Source organism: Lynx rufus, unplaced genomic scaffold, assembly GCF_022079265.1.
Source record: "Lynx rufus isolate CCGP_SWC_20201006 ecotype Redwood Valley unplaced genomic scaffold, mLynRuf1.p SCAF_7, whole genome shotgun sequence".
NCBI lineage: Eukaryota > Metazoa > Chordata > Mammalia > Carnivora > Felidae > Lynx > Lynx rufus.
In genome coordinates this window covers 10,126,796-10,134,707 of record NW_025814889.1, presented here as the reverse complement: position 1 = coordinate 10,134,707, position 7,912 = coordinate 10,126,796, and the positions used below count along the sequence as shown (strand labels likewise).

Below are 7,912 nucleotides of genomic sequence, written 5' to 3'. Positions count from 1 at the left end.
ACCAACTCTCTTTCTTCGAATAATAATTTTGAATTTGCTTTCCTGGTTAGTATCTGGGGACAACAGGTCATTTACTGGCAAGGCCTCATCATCTCTGACGAGTGTTCACTGCTTGTCAGACTTTAACAACTAAAGCACAACCACGGAAACGCAACGCCCAGCTTTATATGACTCGCCATGTTTGAATTTCATATGGTTGCTGGCAAGACGGGTCATACTCCAGAAGGCTAGAGCCTAGAGAAGGTCTCAAACTAGGGCCAGTCTGGGCAGGCCTTGATTGCAGGTGACTGTAATGGCAGAGTTTCTCTATGATGAGGGAGATTCCCCAGTTGGGGGTGTAACCCTAGCAGGTTAGCATAGTATTAGAATACCTCAGAGAAATTCAGGTACCCTGCAGGATCCTCAAAGCAGGAATGGAAGAACAGGTCACGCTCGGTACAGGAAGGCATTGGTCACAACTGAGGCTGAAGGTCCAAGATAATAGTAAAGGTGGCCTGAGACCTAACCCCTGAATTGGAACACTGGACTCATTCAAATTTCCTGGTTCCTACCAGGAACCCTGCATTTTTAGGGTAGACTGGAACCCTATTATAGTGGGAGGCAAGTGTTTCTAGGTTGAGGAATAGAGCCAGGCAGGTCATTTTATCGAGCATTTGAATTTTCCCAGGCCAGATTTCTATCTCCCATCCATCTCTTATCCTAAACTTCCCTATGTGTAAATTTACTCTAAAACCTTTTTGATCTTTCTTCACACGGATCAAGAGTAGGCACAGCCCTCTGAAAAGCAAACGGAATGACGTGATGGGTATGTATGTAGCTATGAGCATTTTTAAAGGTTAGTTTCTTATATGAACAGTTCAAGGAAATAATTCTGCCTTCGCTCTCTTGATTTTTATTACAATACCTACAGACCACAGAAATGAGAAGGTCAGCCCAACTTCTGCTGGGATACTAATGGGAAATGTTATAAATCACTAAATTGCATGGAGATAGAAAAATAGGGAAATTGTCAAGATAAAACATGGTCCGGAGAATTCTGTGAGGAACAATAGTATTCCTCAGACCACGTTTTTTGAACCAGTGATTAAAAACTTCATTTCGTTGTTGGCTTTAACATCTAGCAGATTGGCATGCATTTGAAAGCGTAAGGAACTAGTATAAAGAAATGCAAGGAGGAGAAGGAGGATTTGGTTAGTAATAAGCTTATTTCAGACCTCTTCAGATTAAGGTCAAGTATAAAATTCTCATTAGTTTCCAGTTTATTTAAATCAGGGCTGCTATGATTTGAAAGTCACCTCCATCATCCTGAGCTAAGAAGGAAAAGTGTAAGAGGTCCACAGAGCCCAACAGGAAGAGTTAACTGTGGTTTCCTCTTTTACAAAACAGAATTGCTGAGATCTAAGATTTTTTTCTTCTTTTAAATCATTTTGGTCATATTCTTTGAAAAGGGGTTCCATGGAGGAAAGCTTTGCCAAAGCCCCAGGCTGGCCAGCCCTCCAAACCTAGGCTGGCTTCAATCAGGGCGGGAAACAGACTGGAGAGAAGGTGCCATTTTCCCTCCTTGATTGTTAAACTGCTTTCATTTTCCATTTTATTTAAGATACTTAATTTGTTTTTAGTGATTTACTCTTCTTTGTAATTAGATGGAGCGATTAGCAAGCATCTTTTCCTTGGCAAAGCAGTTTCCCTTAAACGGAAACGAGCTTAAGTCAACATTACAGTTACCACTCCTAAGTGTAAGGGTTTATAAAGGGGAAAACAACGAACTAGACTCCCTCTCTTACGATAAAGTAATGCAAATGAGAGGTGAGACAAAGAAAGAAGTAATTAGTAGGAGGGAGGAACAAATGGAGATTTTTAAACGCAGAATCCATTCATAACACAACACTTCTCAAGAGAGCTGTTTTAATAGATTATCTTGCTGAAATGCATTATTTAAGTCTTAGTTGTTTGGCACGAGAGAGGTAAATTCATCTTCTCTGCACTGGGTGCATAATGCCTTTCGAGTAAATGCAGGTCAATGTGAGGCTACGTGTCTCTGCAGAATCAGTTCTGATGTCAGCACAAAGGCAGGAGGAGATAAAAGGGGTTATTAATACCCAAAAATTTGACACAGATGCCCAAGCATATTTCTGTGACGATATAGAATATGTAAGGCAAAATGCTGCATTGTGAAGACAGGGGCTTTTTCTATTTTTTTTTTTTTTTTAAATAGTCTTGCTCTAAAATCAGCTAAAATAAATAGATCCTCTTTCACAAAAGGAGTTTCACAAAGGGCTTCATCCCTTTCCTCCTAAGTGTTAGTCTCCTACTTTGTAAGAATTTCATCTCAAAGTCTCCTGTCATCATGATGAATGCGGGAGCCTGGCTTCTCCTACTGGGGAAGTATCACACGTCTGCCTCTGTCACTCTCGTTTTCTGGTCTCCAAACAAAAATTCCACCACCTCCTTTCTCAAGTTGAAAGGCAAGGAGGCCTTTTCCCAAGCTGAGAGGCTGTTTCCAAGTGACAACTCCTTGTCACAGTTAAAATGTGAGCAGAAGACGTGGGGGTTTACAAGCCTCTGGTGAATCCCAGCTGCCCTGGCCCTCTGTGGGTCACGGATGAAAAGAGCCCTCGGCTGGCTCCCGGCTACAGGTAAACCATCGCCAGCGGATGGAGAAAGTAAGCCAATGCCAAAGAGCTGGCCACGCATGGCCACAGACAGCAACCCCGCGCCGGTGCTCGACATTTCAGTCCAAGTGACATCTTCTGGAATTAGGCAGCAGACAACCAGTTTGCTGCTACCAAAAAAGAAAAAAAAGAAAGAAAGAAAAAAAAGCAAGGATTCTCATTTTAATTAAGTCACAAACTCTGGTGAATAAGCCGGCGTGTGCGTGTGTGTGTGTGTGTGTGTACCTGTGTGTGCACACGTGTGCCTCTTTTACCGTGGAGAATCTCCGAGTATTTTGCTAACAAGCAGGAAGAAACTCTCCGTTTTGTAAATCCCCTGCACAAAGTATCACAGGGCAACATAGCAGGGCCAGTGCTGATGTCGGTGTGTAATTAAAAGTATCAACAGGAAATGAACATAAACACAATTAAAAAGGACGAATGACTGAGAGGAATAATAAATAACCTCCAAGATCAAAAGCAAATCGGATCCAGTTATTACTCTACCAAAAATATCAAAATGCAATTATACTGTTTTCACACATCATTATTTGCCATTTTGGGAAATTGGAACGGACACATTAATTAATGGCCAAAATGCTACTCAATTAAAACACGTTCAAGTCCATCCTTCAGGTTTTGCACTAGGATTCTTACCAACGTCACCCCCACCCCACCCCCTCTTCTAGGAGTTTCTACCAAGAAGTCTTACACATGTTTATTTGATGTTTAGGGTTCATCTGCCAGGGACATATTTTTCCTAGTGAAGATTCAGAAACCAAATGACAGACACTCTGGCACGGACACATTGCAAGCAGCCCTTTCCCACAGTGCCTGAAATACTCTTTTACCTTCAAAAACAAATCAAATGTATTTAACATAGAGGCATGGCGCTGGCTTCCACTTGCTCTTTTCCCCTTCCAGAGAAAATGTTTTCAGGAAAAGGCTGGTTGCTATGGAAGCTTTATTGTCGCCCACTTGAGTAGTAGAAGGTTGGAAAACATTCAACCGTTTCAAGTCACCTGATCTACTAAACATTCCCAAGTTCATTATAATAAGAATGAGGAAGTGGCAGACAAGGTGATTTCAAAAAACAATGGCACTCTTTGCCCATAAATGGACTGCAAAACACAGTCGCTGGGATCTCCATAATCACCGCTGCTTCTGACACACTTTTCTTTCCAAAGCTACTCTCCTAAATGATGGCATTTTAGAAAAATAACACAGATTCTGAGATTTCTCAAACAGCACGCAGTTCCTGTCATTGTTATGTACTTAGTGTGAAGTTAATGCCCTGCAATTCAATTCAGTCAGGCAGCTAGGTCTCCAGCAAGTTAATTTGCCACAAAGACACGTTTTCATAAACATCAGTACAAATAGTACTGGAATCCACAAAAAGTAGTTTTCCAAACTGGCGTGAAAAATGGACTGGCTTCCAACCTACCATTTGGACACCCTGTCTCTGAGAACTCATGTGGGCTGTCACGTGGTCGATAGGATCTCATCCCAATACCATTAGCAGAAATGAACTGTAACCAATTGTAAGTGGCTCCTAATTGTCCCTGACAATGATGGAAAATACTGCATCAACCTCAGAAGAGTTCATTTAGTCTGCGCGGTAGAGGTGCAGTCTGAAGCTATCATAATTATATCACAAGCTGACCTTATTAATTAGCCATTCTGGAATTCTAGCTGTAAAACAGAGATCAAGAAAGGAGTGGTAAGCTGGGATCACGTTGACAATTTGGGCCGAGTTAACGGAACTGCCTGGCTGACTCAGTTGGAAAAAAAAGGCCTGGTTAAATACAAGTGAAAAAGAAGTTATTCCCCAGTGAATTCAAAATTGCTCAATTGTTCTGTGTATGCGGATTATAACAGGCATCAAGTTTGTTCCCAAGTTTGGATGACAGGGGCGCCTGGGTGGCTCAATGCGTTGGGCGTCTGACTTTGGCTCAGGTCATGATCTCACGGTTCGTGAGTTCGAGTCCCGCGTCAGGCTCTGTGCTGACAGCTCGGGGACTGGAGCCTGCTTCGGATTCTGTGTCTCCCTCTCTCTGTTCTTCCCCTGCTTGCACTCTGCCTCTCTCTCTCTCTCTCTCTCTCTCTCTCAAAAATAAATAAAGATTAAAGAAAAATTTTTAAAGTTTGGATCACATACTAATGTCACGGTGATGTCCAGTCTGATGGCATCTCTCATACTCTTCTTCCTCTACCTTCTTAGTTTACATGGAGCGTATTGACTTTAAATACCAAAATAAATTAAAATGGATAACTAGCTGGGATTTCACAGTACCCTTCCAGAGGGCAGAGACACCCCGAGGTGACAACAATGTTGCCTGTCGGGACTTTTAAGGCTCAACTCCAATCCTGGGAACAGTCAGTTGGAATTTGCACATTAACTAATTCCCAAACACCCAACTGTTGCCATACGATAAGCACCCTCTAAAAGGGAAGAGGCCAAGTGTCCCGCATGATGATGGACAGCAGCATTAACCCCTTCTTCTGTCAAGAAAATGAACCGACTACAGAGGCAACAACCACCACAAAAAAAGCTGGAGGAGACCATTCTAAGTGACCACCTCATTTTGCATCTCTTGGCATGTTAATTCCATGACACAATAGGAAATGAAGACTGACGCCAATCTTGAGGAAGGTCTCCTGTCACACACTGCAAGGGAGGGATGGCAACAGGCAGCATCCAAACGCCAGGAAGCACATCTCCCCTGTGACCAAGAAGCGCAAAGGAAAGTGAAGTCGCAAATTCAAACTTGGCTAAAAATAAGCTATCTGGGTCCCGCATGTGGACCGCTGCTCACACACACAGCTGTGAGCTTGAGTGTTCATTTATCAGTCTGAGACGCCATGGCTTGAAATTAAGGAGCGAAGGAATGAACTGGTAGCCACAAGACCCTCTTGCAAGAGCTGGGCTCTGTTTTGGTCACCGTCACTGTTCTAATGAAGGGAGCCGGAGGTTGTGTTAAATGTCTTAAGACCTTTAGAGAAGTAGAGGGAAAAAATAAACCTTGAACGTTGTGTGGTGGTAAGAAAAAATTACCTTAAACTTGCAAAAAAGACAGGTGGGGGTAGTATACCATGTCCTTAATCTTGTCATACATACCAGGGCAACATTTCATGGTTTGGTCCCAGGATTATTTAAATTCTCTAGAATGCACCTGTGTCGGATTTTGCTTTTTAGCCATTCATTAGATGGTACAGGTAAACTTCTAGATATACATTTGATTGAAAAGAGAACCCCAAAGGTGTGCTTTATTACCTTCTAGGACATTAATCAGTTTTCTATACAATCAAGAAATTGTAGGGACACCTGGGTGGTTCAGTAGGTTGAGCGTCTGACTTCGGCTCAGGTCATGATCTCATGGTTCGTGAATTTGAACCCCACGTCGGGCTCTCTGCGGTCAGCACAGAGCCTGCTTCCAATCCTCTGTCCCCCACTCTCTGCCCCACCCCCCTCCTGCTTGCACTCTCTCAAAAATAAATGAAACATTAAAAAAATTTATTCTAATATTCTTTTCCAAATGCCTATAAATACCCAGTTCTTTAAATGCTCTGTAAACCTCAGTGACCACCTTACTGGTTTCCTCAATGAGTTAAATCTTTGACACTTGTTCATTCTCTACTTGACTGAGAGTTACATTTGACAATTTTTGAGACAATTCTGACAGGAAGGTCACTTTTAGTCACTGAAGAGAATTCTGATGCTTACCTGTCTCCATTTTCCTATGGGTTCAATTCTTCTACAGGTTAAATTTTACAAAATGAGTTCAGAAACGATTGGGCTGGTATAAAAAAATAAAAATAAATTAAAAAACCACTTTTTTCGTCCATCTTTGATTTGACTTTTCCTTGTATTACTCCCCTATCAGCAGAGAACATGCTCATTTGACTGCAGGAACCTACATTTTAATATTTCCTCACAAGCATAGTTTAGCTACTTAAAAAAGCCAGGAAAGGAATTAAAAGAAAAGTCAGAGCACATTAATTTTCTCTGAGGGGCTGTCTCACGTGTTCGTGGCCTCTTTTCTTGTAGGTCCTGGGCATGTGGGTCAGTATTCTCTCAAGGCCAAAAGAGGTTGACTCACTTCTACTAAAGGAGGCCATGTTTCTCACAGAAGTCCGTTCCTTGGCCGTGGAGTCCCCAGGGGCAACTGCCTTCCTCCCACCTCCTGAGACACCAGCGATCTCACTTCGTGCCCTCACGTGTGGGGACGCCATAGCAGCTTGTTCAAATGACAGAACCCAGGGGCACCTGGGGGGCTCAGTTGGTTAAGTGTCTGACTTTAGCTTGGGTCATGATATCGCAGTTTGTGAGTCTGAGCCCTGTGTCAGGCTCTGCTAACAGCTCAGAGCCTGGAGCTTGCTCTGGATTCTTTGTCTTCCCCTCTCTCTGTCCCTCCCCCGCTCACACTCTGTCTCTCTTTCTCTCAAAAATAAACATTAAAAAAAATTTTTTTTAAATGATGTGACCTGCATGTGTGGGGTAGGGGAGGCCAGCTTTCCTGGAGCAGGAGCACATTACTTCAGGAATTAGCGGGACAAGAGTTGACTCATACATTTGTGCTGTGGGCTTACTGCTATATACCTTTTTCCTTGAAATCATCCTTTTCAGCAGGAACTTCAGAGAGTAAGGCAGATAACGGATACTTGAAAGTCTACACGTGACCTTACGTTAACTAAAGGTTACAAAAGAAAGACGATGAATATAACAATTCCATCTTTCTAAAAATAAAATATGACCACATATGGGGCGCCTGGGTGGCTCAGTCGGTTGAGCATCCGACTCTTGATTTTGGCTCAGGTCATGATCCCAGGGTCATGGGATCTGGCTCCCCATTGGGCTCTGTGTTGAGCGTGGACTCTGCTGGAGATTCTCTCTCTGCCCTTCTCCCCCACTCACTCTCTCTCTTAAAAAGTAAAAAACAAAATTTAAAAAATATGACATTACAGAAAATTTAGGCAACAGAAGAAAACCCCATTACTGTTTTGATATATTTCCATCCTGTATTTTTAAAAGTTTTTATACACACACACACACACACACACAAATTTTTCACTTAAATCTTGTCAATTTCATCTATAAATCAGTGCACGTATAAGCCTCGCCCCGACTGAGCCATTTGTAAAATTTTACGAGGTCACTTATGTCTTTAGCCAAGTTTTGGCAAATAGAAAATAGTAAATAAAGATCAGCCATTTTTTTCTGATTATTATTCTTAGAATTGGCTTCAAAATATTCCATTAAG

The 7,912-nt window shown here is 42.3% G+C and overlaps 1 protein-coding gene across 6 annotated transcripts in view; it reads right to left on the bottom strand.

Annotated features, from left to right (window-relative positions):
• The window catches only part of CELF2 (CUGBP Elav-like family member 2), a 308,512-nt gene that overhangs the window by 229,550 nt on the left and 71,050 nt on the right, over positions 1 to 7,912 (bottom strand). The gene's annotated exons all lie outside the window — the stretch shown is intronic.